At 42.8% G+C, this 14,969-nt stretch overlaps 1 protein-coding gene across 1 annotated transcript in view; it reads left to right on the top strand.

Moving 5' to 3' along the window:
* Nucleotides 1-324: 324 nt before the first annotated feature.
* LOC109927193 (zinc finger CCCH domain-containing protein 18-like) overlaps nt 325-14,969 on the top strand; it is an 82,446-nt gene continuing 67,801 nt past the window's right edge. Inside the window, exon 1 of the mRNA XM_048605933.1 lies at nt 325-498. The gene's annotated coding sequence lies outside the window, so the exon portion shown is untranslated. The remainder of the gene's footprint in view (nt 499-14,969) is intronic.

Here is a 14,969-nt window from a genome sequence, read left to right as displayed (position 1 = left end):
TGACAGGCCCCGGGACCAGGCCCCCGGGTACCGGTGAGAGCCTGACAAGAACACAGCAGGCCAAGCAGCATCTGGATGAAAGGAGCAGTGAATGTTTCGGGCATTCGCTTTCTTCAGGACTGGACGTGGGGGTAAAACCCAAAACACTGACTGCTCCTTTATTCCAGCCTCCTGTTTGTCTACCTGGATTCCAGCATCTGCGGTTTTGTTTGTCTCTGACGAGCTCCGGGTCCAAGCGGGCGTGCGGCCATTCGGTTCTCCTTTCCTTGGCGTGAGGGAAGGGGGCGTGTCCTGAGGTAGTGGGGGCGGGCGGTACACGCACGGTCAGCTGACTCCTCCCGGCCAATGGGTGGGCGCTAATGGCGGAGCTGCCCGGCTCGCGCTCGCTCGCTGCAGCCTCGGGCCCGGCCTCGCGCTCTCGCCGTTCCCTCGCTCAGAGCGCTCCCCGGCCCGGCCTGGCCTGGCTCCCAGTGCCGCATACCGCCTACTGAAGTGCAGGTGAGTCGTCCGGGGGAGGGGGGTGTGGGGGAAGCGGCGATCACTCTAACTCCCCCCCCCCCCCCCCGTGTCTCTCTCTCTCTCTCTCTCTCACACACACACACACACAAATCATAGGCCTCGGCCTCTTACTGGCTGTAGCCCCGCACTCGGCCTTTAGGCCTCGGGCTCCTCATGGGCGGGAAGCTGGGTCAGAAATTGCAGTTCCCGGTGTTGTCTTGGTCTTGTCGGTACTGCTGAAGAAGTAGAGGGCCCCCACACCCGGGATCCCGCTCTGCGCCAATAACAGCGAGCGAGGAGCCGGCTTAGATGCATCTGGAGCCTGAGGTTGTTGAGGCGGGGGGTTGGTGTGGGCGGCCCTTCAGTCCGCCTTTACCAAGCAGGCCCTGTTGCCTTCCCTCTGTCCTCCCGTGCTAGTGCTGATGCCTCATGTCACATGTCCCCAATTGGCCTTGTGTGCAAACTGATCCCTGTAAATGCCTTGTCTCTGATCTGCAGTGCGTTGCAGTCTGAGATGTGCATCCCAGTTAAATCCGTTCACCCCCTAGTTAAAAGGTTGGTTCTCCATTGAATCAAATCGCCAGATTTCAGTTTCCATTAACCCTGCGCGGATCGGGTAGTTTGGGGAAATTTACGAGGATCCCAAGGACTCCTCGGTTGGATTGAGGACTCTCTATAGGAAAGTGAGCAAGTAAAGCAACAGGTTACAGGATCCTTCCTGTCGAAAGTCATTTACCCTGAAGATTGAAATTCAGCAGAACCATCTATAAATTTTATGCATGCTACAGATTGCTTAATTTTGAAGCGCAGGCATGTACTTGCGCAAAAAAAGTGAACATTATTTTGGACTTATTTGTAGATTCAGGATTATATCGCAACAGGAGTTGGTCATTCAGCCTGTCAAGCCTGCCCTGCCATTCAGTGTAATCATGGCTGGTCGAACACATGAATGCCTTTTTCCCACCCCATCTCCATAATCCTGTACGTTACAGGTAATCAAATCTATCAGTCTGTTAAACATATTCAAAACTGGGCCTGTACTGACTTCTGGGTAGAGAATTCCAAAAGTTCACAACTCTGTGTTAAAAAAATTCTCATCTTGGATCTAAGTGGCATTCCTTTATTACCTGCCTCTCCTAATTTGCACACTGGGTAAATGTACTGCTTGGTGTGCTATTGCACTGTATAAACCAAGATGATCCAGGTTACATTTCCAGTCTGCGTTGAATACCTCTTCTCATTTAGGTCAAGTTTGAGACATTTCAGTTAGCCTTTAAAACACCTTAGCACATGGGAAACATCAGCCAGTATTCTCAGCATTGGCTAATTTGATAACTGTCCACTGCCTAATGCTAGTGCTTGAGTAGAGAGAGAACCTGGCTGAACTATAATGCTACACATTCAGAAAACCTGTCAGTACCAACTGTCAAGGCATTGAAAAGAGGTAATTAGGCAAGATGGTAGGGATAAACTGGAGCCCATAGAATGATTAACACCCTCCATCCTCGAGAGAGAGTAGGCAATCGAGGGATTTGGGGAAACAATAATGTAATTGTCCTCTGCCAAACAACCTGCACCCAAATCAACATTATGACGTAGAGCTTACTCATGTGGATCTGTTAACTCTAGCAGTTGGCTCTGCAATCATGACTTATTGTTCGTTCTGACTGCAAAACTATCACTAGTCCCAAAGCTGAGTTGATCTCATGCTGTTATACTTTTGTAAAGTTGTCCCCCTGCCCTGAATGAATGCCATAACTCTGCTTGTCCAGCAGTATTTAAATTTGTCTTCTGTAGAGCTCCTCTGCAATTATTGAGATACTTCAGGAGCTGTGTGTCCTGATTTAAGACAGTATCTACTACCTAGAGAATAGTGTTTTTGAGTTACAGTGGAAGCAATGGACTTGTAGGACAATAGACGCAGAGGAACTGATGTATTATCATCCTGATGGACCCCAGCTGATTGCATGTCTTGATTCTTGAAAACTTTTTGCCAATTTTTAGCAAAGCCCCACTGTTCTTGATTAAGAGATAACACAGTGTGGAGCCTGTGAAGGGTCCCAAACCGAAATGTCAACTTTCCTGCCCCTCTAATACTGCCTGGCCTGCTGTGCTGCTCCAGCTCCACACTGTGTTATCTCTGACTCCAGCTTTGGCAGTTCTTACTATCTCTGAGACAGTTCTTGATTAAAATGTATTTGTGTTTCTAAATGATCTCAAGTTAGTACAGTACTGGAGTATTGTGGACTATTGCAGGTGCTGAATCTAGTTGAAATGTTTGAATTTTCTATCCAAATTTGTGTAAATGCTGGTACTCAGTATATTTCTAATACATTGTTGTATGTATCAGTCCTACGTGTGATGTCAGAAGTACTGTAATTTGGATATGCATTAGGGAAGATAACTCTTTTTAAAAATTTTCCTTTGAAATTGATAGCTGCCACTAAAGAATCAAAACAAAAGATGAGGACAAGGTACAGGAATGGAGCTCAGTTGAAATTTGTATTGTTACAGTTTTATTCTTAGAAATTCCACAGATTCAGTTTAGTTTGAGAATTGTACCTTTGGACTGGACGGTTACAAGTGTCCCTCAGTTATTTTAGAAAAGAGAGAAAGATAAGCTAGGTAACTACGTATAAGGTGGTTGGGTGTGTAAGGTAGATGTGAAAATTTTGTTTTCCCTTATTCAAGTGATTTGGACCAGAAGGCATAATCACAGAGTAAGGGGTTGCCTAGATAGGACAGAAGTAGGAAGAACTTCTCCAAGGTTAATGAATATGTGGAATTCTTTTGCAATAGAGACTGGGTCATAAAGTATAATTACAGCTGAAATCGACTGATTTTTGTTTTAAACAGTAAGGGGAAGCCTATTAAAGGGGTTGTGGGGTCAGGCAGCAAAATGGGTTAAGGATTGAGATCAGCCATGAATGACCTCATTGAGTCTACTCTGCCATTCAGTGAGCTGAATGGCTTATTTCTGTGCCAATGTTTTGTGATCTTATAGTCAACAAACCTGTCGGTTTAACATCAATCAAAGGGAGGTTCTTCGATGTTGTTTTTCTTAAGACACAAACAAATTGGACAAGTGTGAGCTGATCAAAGAAAACATAGATTTGTGAAAGGAAGAACCGAGTCTGCGGAAACTTGTTGAATTTTTTCAGACAGACGCTTGAATGGGAAATGTCTATGAATGTTTTTGTATAAACTTCCTGAAGGCATTCAGCTGAGTTCCAATATAAGACATTGAGGCAGGAGTGTTATGTACAGTTTTGGACTTCATGCTTAAGAGAAAATCACGTGTTGAACTGAAGGTTCATGAGATTGGTTTCTGAAATGTGAGGGTTGAATTGTAAATGTATATTTAAGTTCAGCAGTATGTTAGGAGTCATGGATTTTGTAAATTGTTGTAGACATTTATGAAAGAATATAGTTTTAATGAGCGGACAGATTTGTTGCAAGTGGAGCTCGACGTAAGAGACCATGTGGTCATCCACTTGTGAGTCCAGAAAGTTAAAACAATAATTTCTTAATGGTGAGAAACTAGAAGTGTGAAGGAACAATGGGATTTTGGTACCTGGGTGTTCAAATCATTAAAGGCTGGAGGACAGGTTTGAAAGATAAACCAGAATGGCTATTAAAATCATAAGATGCAGGAGCAGAGGTAGGATATTCAGCTGATCGAGTCTGCTCTGCCAATGAGATCCTGGCTGATCTGATAATCTTAAACTCCAGTTTCTACCTTTTGTTCCTGGATTGTTGGCCTTTATCATAATTGGCCAGGAATACAAAGGATTTGAAGTTATGCTTCTGTCGACCTCACTTATTGAGTTACTGTGTTCAGCTGTGGGCACCAAGTTTCAAGAAAGTTCTTTGAGCTTGGAGAAGGAATAGTGTAGTTTCACTCAAATGACACTAGAAACACATTTGCAAAATGAAAGCCGGTAGCATAGGCTTGCTTTGAAAAAGTTGACAAATAATCTACTTGAGGAAACTTGCCCATGTCTTAACTTGCAAAAAGTCCTTGTGTCCATCACCCCAATACTCACTCATCTACACTGGCTCCCCTTTAAGTAATGCTTGATAAGAAAATTCTTGTCCTTGTTTTCAGTTTCCACCGTGACTCTGCTTTCCCAATCTTTGTAATCCCCTCTAACCTTATGTAGAATCATAGAATCCCTACAGCTTGGAAACAGGCTATTCTGCCTATTGAGTCCACGCCAACCCTCTGAAGAGCATCTCACTTAGATCCAACCTCAACTATCCCCGAAACCTTGCATTTCCCACGGCTAATCCACCTAGCCTGCTGAACCCTGGACATTATGGGCAATTTAGCATAGCCAATCCACCTAACCTGCACATTTTTGGACTTTGGGAGGAAACCCATGCAGACACCAGGAAGATGTGCAAACTCCACACAGATAGTTGTCTGAAGGTGGAATCAAGATGTGTTTAAGATGACTAAAGGATAAAGGTTAGAGAGTGAAAACCAGAGCATGACAGCATTAACCTAAAATTAGAACTGTTAAGGCATAATGACCTATGAGAGGGATGCCCTGAGGTGAGACTGAAGAGGATCAGAGACACTGACATTTAGAGGAACAAGAGATAATCTCAGAGAAGAATGTAAGATTTTGAGAGACTTGGCGGGGTAGATGCTGATGGGTTGTATCCACAGGCAGGAGAGTTTAGAACTAAGAGCATGGTCTCTGGTTAGGAGGTCAATTGCCTTTACACAGATGATAAATTTTTTCAACCAGGATTGTGAATCTTTGGATTGTCAGTCATTGAGTACATTCAAAGCTAAAATAGATATTTGCATTCATAAAGAAATCTAGCAGTTGAGGAGTTGCTGTCAGAAATCGTCCAAGATCTTATTGATGGAGTTTAGCGAGCGTTGGACCGAAGAAGCTGAATGCACAACTGAATGTGGGGTTGTAAATGTGGTCAAAGTGTTAGAGAAATGCAGAGATCCCAAAACTTAATTGGGTTGGCGGAGGTTAAAATTGGCCAAGTCCAAGGAGGAATTCGACACTAAGGATGAGAATTTTAAACTCGAGTTATTGCTGCACCAAAGGCCGGTTATTTTTTTTCCCATTCGTAGGATGTGGGCACCACTGGCTGGGCCAGCATTTGTTGCCCACTTCTATTTGCCTTCGTTAGAGGCATTGAGCGCAGTGGTGAGGTGTGAACTGGTCTTGCTGCAGGTCAGGGTATAGGTGGGATGGTGGACCATAGCATTCTGTCCTGAAGAATAGTTAAGCCAGTGATAATCAGAGCATAGATGAGTGATTCAGTAGCCGATGAATTGAGGCCCGTAAGATAGAGAAGTTACCAAGCTGAATCATGAGTAGTACGGGTGAAGAAACAATGTTGTGATCATTAGCTGAACACTTTCAACAGACTATTAAAGGCAACCTAGGAGGTGTGGATCAAAGGTAAGCTTGATTTAGCCTTTCAGAATTTAAGCTGACCTTTTTAGTAATTGTATTTTCTGTCTCTTGATGATCTTCTGTCACTACTGTTATGGTCTCAACTGATGTTATTACTTGATAACAAAGTCTAGAGCTGAATGAACACAGCAGGCCAAGCACCATCATAGGAGCAGGAAGGCTGACGTTTCGGGCCTAGACTTGTGTTCATCCAGCTCTACACCTTGTTATCTCAGATTCTCCAGCATCTGCAGTTCCTACTATCTCTGATACAATTTATTACTTGATAAGTCAGTTTCCAGACTGAAATTTGGCTTGATAGACCAGACTTAGTTTTTAGTTTTAATGAGGTGGTCTTTCACTAAAGCACAAACAGCAAGTCTGTAGATTTGGATTTAATAATGAAACTGAAGCTTATTACATGAAAGAAATAAAGATAACATAAAGTAGAGCAAACAATTTACATATAATACAAGTTTTAAAACTTTGAAACACACTCCAGATACAATCCCATTGAACCCAATAGCATCCCATTACAGTGCTCAAAAACCAGAGAGAATGCCCTTCACTACTTCACGTAGTTTTGACTTAGCTACGATTTTAATCATGTTCATGAAAATCTTCCAGCACCTTCCTTGTTTCTTCATATAACTAAGTGTTGACTTTCACAGCTTCACATAAAATTATTGCTTTATACCCAGGTAACCAATTGTAAATTCTTTTCCCTCCCTTTCTCAGAAGCAACTGCTTTACACATCCAGCTTTAGCTAAAAACCCTGCAGAATTTCCAATCTGTAATTAAAAGTAAAACCTTTCTTCTCCAAGCTCTGGATGTTTCTACTAATCAAAAGAAAAATAAATCATTTCTTGACCATCCAAACTTGAGCTTGATGTACACTTTGTTCTGTTCTCTCTCCAAATTCTTCCAAGGTAAACAAAAAAAATTGTTACTGTCCAGGAACTCTTTCACACTGTTATAAAATAAATCACCACAACTACAGAAACACTTGCAAGTTAATTATTAAAACCCTTCAGATTCACACAAAACCCATATGCAGTTTGCTCACATGCAAAAATCCAGACTCAAAATAAGTGATATTAGTGTGTATCTATGCGAATCACAAGTTTACATTGTGCTAATCTAATTTTAGATTTGAATATCTTCTATTGATGAAATTAAGCTGACTAACAAGTTGCCAGGCTCTGTTGTAAGTCTTCTTTTCCTTTTATTAAAATGTTTTTTGTTACTAACTTGGCACAGACTGTCTTCCTACCCCTTGTTGGAGCAAATTCTAAATATCTTTAAACTAATAAAATGAAATTGTGGCCATTGTGTCGTATGTGGTCCAGAGGTATCACTCTTGCCTCTGAGCCCAAAGCTTTTGACTTCCATCCCACTCCTGAATTAAGCAGTCTTGGCTAATGCCCAAATGCACTATTGAGTGAGTGCTACACTGTTGACAGTGCTATTTTTCGGATGAGATGTTAAACTCAGGTCCCGTCTGTTCCTGAGATGAAATCTAAAGGTCCTATGATAACTATCCTTTTTCTGACAATATTTATCCCTCAACCAACATTGATAAAACAATTTAATCATCTGATATATGTATGTTTTCAAAATTCTAAGGGGAACGGATTATGTACTTTTCAACAATTTATTTCATTTCTTCCAGACAGTAAAGCTGGAGGGCATAACTTGTGCTTTCATAGCACACATGGGTCTTCAGCCCAACAAGCCCATTCAGATATTTATGTTCCATCAGATCTGTTCCTACTCTACTTCGTATAACATCACCCTATTACTTTCTGCCTTACATATTATCTGACTCCCCATTGAATGCATTGAAGCTGATCACCTCGCTTATTTGTAGTAGCAAGTTCCATATACTTGTTAATCTTGATAAAAGAAATGTCTCAGGTTATAAGCCCTCATTTTATCCCTATGGGCCCTGTGCTTCCTATATGCTATCGAACAGTTTAATTAGGGTAGGTGATGGCCTAGTGGTATTATTGTTAGACTGTTAATCCAGAAACTCAGCTAATGTTCTAGGGACCACGGCAGATGGTGGAATTTGAATTCGATTTTAAAAAAAAGTCTGGACTGAGATCTAATGATTACCATGAAATCATTGTCTAATGTCGGAAAAGCCCATTTGGTTCACTACTGTCCTTTAGGGAAAAAAGCTGCCATCCTCACCTGGTCTGGCCTACATGGGACTCCAGACCCACAGCAATGTGGTTGACTCTCAGCTGCCCTCTGACATGGCCTCGCAAGCCATTTAGTTGTACCAACCACTACAAAGTCTCAGAAATGAAATCGATGGAACACCTGGCATCGATCTAGGCACAGGAAAAGACAATGGCAGAAACAGCCTTGTCGACCCTTCAAAGTTCTCCTCACTAACGTCTGGGGGCAAGTGCCAAAATTGGGAGAGGTGTCTCACAGATTAGTCAAACCGCAGCCTGACACAGTCATAATCATGGAATTATACCTTACAGATAATGTACCAGACACCACCATCATCACCGCTGGATATGTCCCGTCTCACTGGCAGGATAGACCCAGCAGAGGTGGCAGCACGGTGATGTACAGTCGGGAGGGTGTTGCTCTGGGAGTCCCCAACATTGATTCTGGACCCCATTAAGCCTCATGGCTTCAGGTTAAACATGGGCAAGAAAACCTCCTGCTGATTACCACATACCATCCTTCCTCAGCTGATGAATCGGTACTCCTCTGTGTTGAACAACACTTGGAGGAAGCAATGAGAATGGCAAGGGCACAAAATGTACTGTGAGTGGGGGATTTCAACGTCCACCACCAAGAATGGCTCGGCAACAGTACTACTAATCGAGCTGGATGGGGAATTAAAAGATGTAGCTGCTAGACTGGGTGTGCGGCAGGTGGTGAGGGAACAAACAAGAGGGAAAAACATATTTGACTTCATCCTTACGAACCTGCTGGCTGTAGTTGCATCTGTCTGTGACAATATCGGTAGGAGTGACCTTCGCACGGTCCTTGTGGAGACAAAATCCCACCTTCAGATTGAGAATAACCTCCATCGTGTTGTTTGACACTGTTATTGTGCTGAGTGGATCTAGCAACTCAAGACTGGGCACCCATGAGGTGCTGTGGGCCATCAACAGCAACAGAATTGTACTCCAGCCCAATCGGTAAACTCATGGCCTGGCATATCCCCCACTCAACCATTACCATCAAGCCAGGGGATCAACTCTGGTTCAATGAAGAGTGCAGGAAGGTATGCCGGGAACAGTACCAGGCATACCTGAAGATGAGGTGTCAACCCGGTGAAGCCACTAAATAGGACTGCTTGCATGCCAAACAGCATAAGCAGCAAGTGACAGACAGAGCTAAGTGATCCCCAACCAATGGATCAGATGTAAGCTTTGCAGTGCTGCCACATCCAGTTGTGAATTGTGGTGGACAATTAACTCACTGGAGGGGAAGGCTCCACAAATATCCACATCCTCAATGATGGAAGAGCCCAGCACATCAGTGCAAAAGATAAGGCTGAATTTTTTGCAGCAATCTTCAGCCAGAAGTGTGGAGTGATGATCCATGTCGGCCTCCTCCAGTGGTCCCCAGCATTACAGATACCAGTCTTCAGCCAATTCGATTCACTCCACATAATATGAAGAAATGGTTGAAGACACTGGATACTGCAAAGGCTACAGGCCCTGACAAGATCCCAGCAATAGTACTGAAGACTTGTGCTCCAGAACTTGCCGCTCCCCGAGCCAAACTGTTCCAGTGCAGTTAACAACACAGGTATCTACCCGACAATGTGGAAAAGTTTTTATTTCTTTATTCATTCAAGAGATGAGGTCATCGCTGGCCAGGCAACCTGTATTGCCCATCCCTAATTGCCCCAGGGGCAGTTAAGAGTCAACCACATTGCTGTGGGTCTGGAGTCACATGTAGGCCAGACCAGGTAAGGATGGCAGCTTTTTTCCCTGAAGGACAGTAGTGAACCAAATGGATTTTTCCAACAATTGACAAAGGATTCGTGGTCATCATTAGATTCTCAATTCCAGATATTTTATTGAATTCAAATTCCACCATCTGCCGTGGTGGGATTTGAACCCAGGTCCCCAGAACATGACCTGGGTCTCTGGATTAACAGTCCTGTGATAATACCACTAGGCCATCGCCTCCCCTATTGCCCAAGTATGTCCTATACATAAAAAGCATAACAAATCCAACCTGGCCAATTAGTGCCCCTTCGGTCTACCTCTGATCATCAGTAAAGTGATGGAAGGTGTCATCAACAGTGTTATCAAGCAGCACCTGCTTAGCAATAACTTGCTCAGTGATGACCAGTTTGGGTTCTGCCAGGGCCGCTGAGCTCTTAACCACATTACAGCCTTGGTTCAAACATGAACAAAAGAACTGAATACCAGAGGTGAGGTGAGAGTGACAGCCTTTGACATCAAGGTTGCATTTGACCAGGTGTGGCATCAAGGAGCCCTAGCAAAACTGGAATCACTGGGTTTCAGGCGGAAAACTCTCCGGTGGTTAGAATCATACCTGACACATAGGAAGATGATCACGGTTGTTGGAGCTGAATCATCTCAGCTCCAGGACATCTCTGCAGGAGTTCCTCAGGAGAGTGTCCTAGGCCCAACTATTATCAGCTGCTTCGGCAATGACCTTCCCTTCTTCATAAGGTCAGAATTGGGGATATTCGCCAATGATTGTGCAATGCTCAGTACCATTTGTGACTCTTCAGATACACTGAAGCAGTCCGTATCCAAATGCAATTGATCTGGACAGTATCTAAGCTTGGGCTGACAAGTGGCAAGTAACATTTGCGCTACACAAATGCCAGGCCATGACCATAACCGATAAGAGACTATGTAACCACTGCCCCATGGCATTCAACTGTGTTGCCATCACTAAATCCTCCGCTATTAACATCCTGAGGGTTACCATTGACCAGAAACTCAACTGGACTCACCACATAAACACAGTGGCTACAAGAGCAGGTCAGAAGCTAGGAATACTGCTGAGAGTAACTCATCTGTCTCCTCAAAGCCTGTCCACTATCTACAAGGCACAAGTCAGGAGTGTGATGAAATACTCCCCAGTTGCCTGAGTAAGTGCAGCCCCAACAACACTTGAGCTTGACACCATCCAGGACAAGGCAGCCAGCTTGATTGGCACTATATCCACAAACATTCACTCCCTCTATCACTGATGCTCAGTAGCAGCAGTGTGTACTATCTACAAGATGCTCTACAGAAACTCACCAAAGTTCTTCAGACAGCACGTTCCAAATCCACGACCACTTCCATCTAGAAGGGCAAGGGCAGCAGATAAATGGGACCACCACCACCTTCTAGTTCCCCTCCAAGCCATTCATGATCCTGGCTTGGAAATATATTGCCATTTCTTCACTGTCGCTGGGTCAAAATGTTGGAATTCCCTCCCAAATGGCATTGTGGGTCAACCCACGGCAGGTGGACTGCAGCGGTTCAAGAAGGCAGCTCACCACCACCTTCTCAAGAGCAACTAGGTATGGGCAAGAAATGCTGGTCAGCCAGCGACGCCTACATCCCACAAATGAATAAAAAAAAATTATCTTGAAGACCTCTTTATTCAGTCTTTTCTGTGCCTTGGTGTGTTTTATTAGGTCAAAGACCCTATTCAACTGTGATTTGTTGATGGATTTTCTAACTCCTGGTATCATCATACGTGCAGTCATTGCTGGAAAAAGACATTTTGTCAAAACCTTTTGTCTTGCACTCATCAGGATAATTTGCAAGAATACCAATCCTAGGGGAAACTGATGTTTATACAGCATGAAGAGAGTGCTGATTGGTCAGCATGTGAACTCTGGTCAGTGCATTGCTCTGAGAAATTAACCAGCAAATGGCTGTTATTTATTATGTTAACTTGAAACAGACGTGTGTATGTTCTTTGTGTCTACAAAGAGCAGGGATGTGCATTAAGATTTGTGGCCTCTAGTATACACAGGTACACCACACTGCAAGTCCAACTGAAAATCCTAATTTGATTGTGACCATAATTTCTCGCATGTTCAGGATTGTCCAGCAAAAGTTATCCACGGGTGGAATTGCATATCACATTGAACATTTAATGTCGGTTTTGCAAGAATGTGCAGGCGCCTACAGTCAGTACCATGCTCATTGCAAACAGCCACAAGAACAAACCATCAGATACCAACCACAAGGTCTTTGTGATGTACGCATACATATCTGGCATCATGCTCATGCTGAAATTCATATATCATGATAATTAAGATGTATGGTAGGCAGAATGTCTTTTAGGCCTGACTGTCATCAACAACATGCTGCTAGCATCATTCCTGCTGCTACTGCATTGTAGCAGTGTGACACAGTAGGTTTCACCTTTTGCTCAAACGATTGAGGTGCATTATCCTTCCAGGGTAATCTGAGGTACACTGAGCAGTTTTCAGGATCAAGAGTGATTGCCTTAGTGTCTTCCACGTGTGTAGGATTCTTAAGGGGCTTAACAAGGTAAATGCTGAGAAGATGTCTCATGGGAGAGCCTAGGACCAGAGGGGAGAGTCTCAGAATAAAGGGATGCCAATTTAAGACTGAGATGAGGATGAATTTTCTTCTGAGGGTTGAGAGTCTTTGGAACATCTTGCCACAGAGAGTATGGGGCATAATCCTTGTGTATATTTAAGGCTGAGATAGTGAAATTCTTGATCAGTAAGGGAATCAAGGGGTACGGGGAAAAAGCAGGAAAGTGAACATGGGAAATGTTGGATTGGTCATGACCCTATTGAATGGCAGAGCAAGCTCTATAGGCCGAGTGGCCTACTCCTGTTCCTATTCCTTATGGTGTTACACGATATGCGTGAGAAATTATCTGATTAGAATAGCCATTATCTCTCAGGTCAGCTTTGATACGCCCTATTTCAGCATCAAGTTTGCAGAATGATCAAATGGCATGAACACTATTTTAAGGTAAAGTTGTCATCGTTTTACCAGGCCATAGGGCTGCTCCCTTAGAGACATGATTGGTGATTGTTTAACTTGAGGGTCACTACGTGTCAGACAGGGGAGAGGTTGAGATGGAGAATCCTTCTTAGTAACTTCAGCCAGTGCAGGAATTGAACCTACCCTGTTGGTATCACTGCATCGCAAACAAGCCATTCAATTGACTGGGCTAACCAACGTCCAACCCTATTTACGAGGTTGCAGATAATATCGGTGTTAAAGTGTTGAACTGTAGATATCCCAAAGTGTACACTGATAAGTGAAGTTAGGTTTGTAGTAGACCTTGATTAATTTTAAATGTGAAATTGGACATTCAAATGAACTCTCTTTCCTTGATGTCCTAGTGAGAAACCATATTTTCTGTTATAACAAGGTGTAGAGCTGGATGAACTCAGCAGCCCAAGAAGCATCAGAGGGATGCTGAGAGATATTTTCTGTTCTTCTGTCTGCAGAGGCTAAAGGTGCTGTGGGGTATGGGGAGAGAACAGGAGTATGACATTGAGACAGAGGATCAACCAATATCGTGTTGAATGATGGAACAGGATCAATTATTAGATGTGATTCTGTAATTGGACAATATTTTTAAATAATCCTGAATATGTGAGAAAGCGCACTGATGGCTAGTTTAGGATTTTCAGTTGTCAGTCAGACTTGAACTGTGATGCACTTGTGTTTAATGGTAGTTACGTATATTAATAAACACGGACCTGTGTTTGAAGACAGTAAGAACATATACATGCATGCGCCTTTTTCAACTCAATGTAAGTGACAGCCATTTGCTGTTCATTTCTAAGGGCAATGCCAACTAGTCAGCATTCTTATTGTGCAGTATAATAATAAACAAAAAAAAGACAAAGAACCGTGGATGCTGGAAATCAGAAACAAAATCAGAAATTGCTGGAAAAACTCGGTAAGACTGGCAGCATCTGTGGAGAGAAAGCCGAGTTAATGTTTCAGGTCCAGTGACCCTTCAGAGGTTTTTCCAGCAATTTCTGATTTTGTTCATGCAGTATAAATGTTGGTTTTCCCTTTTGTATTGATATTTTTGCGAAGTGTCTTGATGAGTGTGAAGAGATTTGAGGAAATATGTTTCTTTCAGCAATACTGTAGTCAGGTATCATTTCAGGTATTTATTATCAACTTCCCCAGTGCCTCCATATTCATTTTTATAATATGGAGACCAGTAGTGGAAGCTTTTCATCTTTTAATAATCAGGACAATTAAAAATCCTTAATTTTCTGGCCAGGCAGTTAGATTCTTATTCGTTGGGGTGTTGCAATAGATATGATTCTGCTATTGGAAATCCTTTAGTAAATAATCCGGATTGTGCTCAGAGTCTCACCGGAAACTAATTTAGGATCATCATTTAGGCTCGCAATGTGATGCATTTGCGTGTGCTTGAAGCTACAAATATAAATACACAGGACCCGGTTTTATGTACGCAAAATTAATTTTCATTTTTTAAAAAAAGGTCGCGGAGACAACGAATCTCTGCTGCAGCCAATGACAGCACACTGACCAGTCAAAATCTACCTGCTTGGTCTGAGAATTAAGCTTAACAGTAAATTGTTTTTGCTGCATCTCCGTGCTAATATGACCCAACCAACTGGGACTCTTTTCTCGTGTTATATAAAATGGTATCCATTTTTTCAAGTCTGTCTCTTATGTTTTCGTCCTGACGTATGTGAGATGAATGTGTTAGCAATGTTTTAAGTGCTGTACTATCTAGCAATTATTAATGTGGAGACAAGAACAATTCATACACATCATCTGATGTACTAACCAAGGCTCCCAGTACTAATTCTGTTTTTTTTTGGTTATGTGCCTCTAGAACTGATTCCTCAGTTCTTTATTTTTATGGTCTTATTAAACTGTCACTAGTTAGATCTGTATGCCAATCCCTCTGCTTATATACCCCACGTAATATGCTCCATTTTTCAAATGAACATGTGGCTTTATTCTTCCAAAATGCACCCTCTCACATATCTATATTAATTTTCTTTGCACATTATATACCCATTCCCTCTACTCACA

This window comes from Rhincodon typus, chromosome 15 (genome assembly GCF_021869965.1).
Source record: "Rhincodon typus isolate 14 chromosome 15, sRhiTyp1.1, whole genome shotgun sequence".
NCBI lineage: Eukaryota > Metazoa > Chordata > Chondrichthyes > Orectolobiformes > Rhincodontidae > Rhincodon > Rhincodon typus.
Note: the sequence above shows the minus strand (reverse complement) of the source record. Positions and strands in the feature narration are given on the sequence as shown.